Consider the following 5101-nt stretch of genomic DNA (forward strand, 5'->3'; position numbering starts at 1 on the left):
TTTTTAGATTTCAATTTGCTTCCAATAAGGTTCCATTTCTTTACTTCAGCATGTTTTCTTTCCTTTTTTCCCCCCTTTTTTTGTTGTTGTGTTTGGCTGTAGATTAAGTCTCAGATATTTTTAGAAGTATAATATGAGATTTTCTTATTGGTATGTGGTTGATAACTTTTATTGTGATTTGATGGTTGGGTTGCTTCTTAGAGGGCAACTTGGCTATTGTTGGTGGCAGTGTGCAGTTAATGAGGAAGGTTGTGACTTGTGGGGCGATTGGAGCAACAGTATTCCATATTACCCTTCTGTCACTCTCAACTTCTCGCTTAACATAATAAAAAGTTTCCACCTTTTCTTGAGTGTGAAAGGATTGTGGGCTGTTTTTTATTTTTTGGTTTTTATGTGTTTTCTTAATTCTTTCATATTAAAGTTTATTGCATTGATTTTAACAATGCTAATGAATTTTTTGGTGGGGAGGGTTTGTGTATAATATGATTGATAAAATTCCTCAATGGAGGAGTGGTATTGGTATACTATATAGATTAAAAAAGAGTAATAGCTATAGTTTCCTTTATTTTAATTTTTGTTTGTTTGCCCACCAAGGAGGTTAATACGTAGAACAAGCTTCTTCTTCTTCTTCTTCTTTTTTGTGTGTGCATGTTAACCCACTTATCTTTTAAATTTTGTAGCACATTTCTAGGAGTTGATATGAAGGAAAATGGATAATAAGTAGGGCTCATCGTCATGGCTAACTGCAACATAAGAACATGCTAGAATAGATTAAATTCATCTACTTTGGGAGTTATATCTCAGAAAGCCTTTTAATTCTCCATTATTGGGGAATTTCGCCAATTGAAAATATTTATGCTTTAATGTTTTTAAAAAAATAAAAAAATTTGATGCATTCTCTTTGAGAGAACCTTTAAATCCTCTAAATCCTCCATTATTGGTGAGTTTGTAGATTGAACATATATGTGTTTTATTGTGGTTAAAAAAAAGTAATGCTAACTATTTTCTGTCCAATTTTATCCATAGCTTATACTTATCAAAAAACAAATTTATTCTTAGTTTGTAATTTCAAAGTTTTTTCTATTATATCTTTTTTCTTTTATGTGGATCAGATATGCCAATTGAAGAGTGGTTAATAGTATTGCTAACATATAATTTATAAGATTTCCAATTGAAAATCAGTATTGTAAAGAAAATTTGACTATAATGAAAATTGTTTTGATATTTATTTATTTTTTGTAGCTATGATCATATATGTTTGGATAGTGGGTCATCTTTGTTTACTATAGGTTTCGTGCCTCCACAATGCATGTCAATACCATGTAATGCTGAAGTAGGTATCTTAATTCTCTAATTTTTAGGTGTTAGTTCTAAATAAGTTGGCTTCCTGTCAAAATGATTGGATATGGAGTTCTATGGTTTTTTTTTTTTTTTTTTTCAATTTGTTAATCAAGATAACGTTAAGTTTCATTTTCATTGTCCAAGAATATATACTCTATTTTGTGACTTTAGTATTATACTCTAATATGTATGGACTTCATTATAACCACTGTGTTCCATTTTATTGATCACTTATTGATAGGTTTTGTAGCTATCTAAATTCTGGGCTGTACATGAACCACTAACAAATGCAGAATCAAGGTTTGATTAGTCATGGTCCAAACCTTCATTTTTTCAGATTTAAATTTTCACTGAAATGCTGCATTACTTTTTACAATTCAACCCATATTTTCAATGTTTTCTTAGGTTTCATTTGCAGTATTTCTTTTATCTTTCTCTGCTGCAATTTAAAATTGCTATGCTTTTTTTTTTTTTTTTTTTGGGCAATCGAAAATAATGGCTGCAATTATATGGATTGTCCTCTTTGCAGTTTCACTAAGAATAGTTAGGTATACAAAAGTGCTCACCACAGCCAAGAAAGAAAACCAAAAATCCATAAATTGATACCAATGCAATAGTAAAAGTGTTAAACTTGAAACTAAAATCTTATGAATAGTGAAGCTAACAAGATGTTTTGCACAGATCATGCACCTATAGAGCAGTAAAAGATAGAGCACACCACTTACACATCACACGCATGATACAATGCACTACAAATTCCACTAGACATGAATTGGATCTTACCTTCTATTGTAGGACTTTTTGCAATCTCTGCTTTAATGGTTAAGAGANAACATTGAGAGATTGAGACCTATCCATCTCACCAAGGGGTCAAGGATCACACTCAGGTATTAAAACCACAACAAGTGCACCCGCTCTGATACCAATTGAAAGTTCAAAAAGGGTATAAAACACCTTTGAACGTTTAGACCCCAAATAACAAAAATATCAATTCAAGCTTTATATCAAACAATTTATGTGCGGAATATGATAACAAGCTTATAACTGAATTGATAGAACAATCTAAGCCAAATATAAACACATCCACAGCAGTAAATATAAGGCAAAGGTAAAGGGAAGAAGATGCAAACACACGGACAACACACAATGTGTTATCGAAGAGGAAACCGAAGTCCTCGGCGTAAAACCTCTTCGCCGCCCTCCAAACGGTCAAATAATCCACTAAAGAATGTAGTTGGGATACATGAACAGCAAAAGACCCTCCAAGCCTAATCTACGCAAGTACCTAAGCCCTCCAAGCTTCTTGCTCCAACAAGGTTACGCCGAACCTATTTCTTCTCTAGCTTCCCGGATTCCGCTACTTGACCATAGCATCAACCAATGTATATTGGTTCCTTTCCAAACTGCTTCCCAAAGCACCGAATGGATCTTCTCACAGACATGGGTGTGGTGAGACAAGAGTTTGGTAAATGACCTTTCAAGGGTATGACAATAGAGAGGAAGAAAGTAGAGAAATTTGTAGAGTCTCTTTAGATGAAGATTGGAGATGAATCAATCTTGTATTTCTCTAGGGTTTTCTCTCATGAAATTCTCTCTGGAAGCTCTCTAAACATGATGGGTATAAGGGTGTATATATAGTAGGGTGAGAAGGGAATGCAAAACGTCAGTTTTTGCCAAACAGGGCAAGTTGGCGACTTAAACTCGCGGCTTGGCCAAGTCGCGAAATCAAGTCACGACGTAACGGCCTGGCCAGACTGGAACTTTTGTCCTGTAGCGTGATAGCTGGCGCAACCCTTCAACTTCCCAGTGTGCCTCTCACGTGATTGCCTTTTGCGGCTTGTCAGTCGCGAACCACCTGCGAGTCCTAGTCGCGAGACTCTGTTTTTTTTGCACACTCTTAAGCTTTTCTTCACATCTTCTCACACACTACCCTTACAATTTTCCCACCTAAATACAGGGTTACTAAGTGCTAAATTACAAGCAAATTAGTCACGGAATAAAGCCAATTAGATGGTTGATTAAATTCAACCTTACAGTGTTATTTATTTTTTTACTGCTATGCTTAATATGATTATATGTTTGTGTTAACCTAGAACTGCATAATTTGTCTAAATAATAACTTGGCTTGTCAACTAGGTTAATCCGGTTATGTTTTAAGGGGTTTAAAAATGTACAAGTGGTATCAGAGCGGGTTGCTCTTTTGTTTTAGATCTTTTGATCGAAGAGTTGATCCTTGACCCCTGTTGTCATGGATAATTTAAAGTGTTTTTCTGATCATGTTTCTGCTCATGCTTTTGTTGATTTTATTTATGTCTGTGAAACTCTTCATAAAAAATTATTGAAATCTATGAAAACTGCTAAGAAATTCAAGAAAGAGTTAAAATTGGCGAATCTTAAAAAAGAGGAATTGATTGTTAGATTAGATGAATCTAATAAAAAGAATGAATTTTTGAGAAATCAAATTTCCTCTTAAGATGAGAAGATGAAAAGTTTGGAACAAGAGTTAGTTGAATCTAAAGCTAAAATTGAAAATTTGACTAGTACCAAGCCTGCTATTGATAACAGAAGTATTTATGCTTCTCTTAAGCCTAAAACTGAGAACGTTTATATCCCTCCTTTCAAGAGGAATAATAAAAAAAAAAGGCTTATTTTGCTAGGTTAGACAAAGGTAAGAGTTCTAATGTAGACGCTGATGTTTCTAAACCTAAGTCTAAACATACTGTTGAAAGCATAATAAATCTGTTTTTGTGCCTACCTGTCACCTTTGTGGTGTTGTTGGTCATATTAGACCAAATTGTTTTTTATTGAGGCAAAAACCAAAATCTGAGCTAGAATTGTTGTTAGGAATATTTATGTTCCTAAATTTGTTCCTGTTTGTCACTTTTGTGGTGTCTCCTGTCACATTCGTCCTAATTGTCATAAATTGAAATTTAAGCATTCTATGTTTCAATCTAGGATATGTGATGATATTTCTCCTGCCATAAGTCCAAATAAATTGTTTCATATGCTTTTGAAAAATTTAAGTTTGCTGGCTTGTGAAAGGAATTTGCAAGATTTCAGTCTTTCTCAGAAGATTGGTGTAATTCCTCAAATACACTCTACTTCTCATGGATTTTCACCTATAAAGCCGAAGACTTGTACTATATGGGTGAGAAAATATTTTCTAAGGTGAGTGTTGTTTACTTGTCCTTGATTTAATTCTTTCAATTAATTGTGGACATGTTTTCTTTTAGTTTTTGGTTGTTTTATTTTCTTAGGTTGTTTTGATTATTCAAAAATCCAAAAACATTAAAAAAATTTCAAAAAGACAAAAAATATATTATTTTGAGTCTTGTTTTATTTTTCTTGAGGATTACATGAATTATGATATCTCTCTCTTGATTTTGAACATGCTTGACATTGTGGAGAAACTTGAATAGCTTGTGTTATATAAGTGCTAAGCTATTTCTGATTTTGTGTGAATATGTACTAGCATGTACATGTACTCAAGGGTTGATTAGGAAATTGATATTTCTTATTTGTGTACCCTCTATAGCTTAGTTAAGCACTGTCATGCATTGCATTTGCATATTTAATCATTTAGCATAATGTATGCTTTTTGTTTTTGGTCATAAAATTTGTTTTAAACCAAAAAGACTTTTATTTGTTTTGTATTATTTTCCTTGGATTTGAAATCAAGGTTGGCCATATTATCTTTACCTAACATGTTTTATGTACCTTGTTTAGCTTGGGTGAGCTTATTTATTGCACTTTACTAGTT

The sequence above is a fragment of the Quercus suber genome, unplaced genomic scaffold, assembly GCF_002906115.3.
Source record: "Quercus suber isolate HL8 unplaced genomic scaffold, Cork oak 2.0 scaffold_846, whole genome shotgun sequence".
In the NCBI taxonomy this organism is placed as follows: domain Eukaryota; kingdom Viridiplantae; phylum Streptophyta; class Magnoliopsida; order Fagales; family Fagaceae; genus Quercus; species Quercus suber.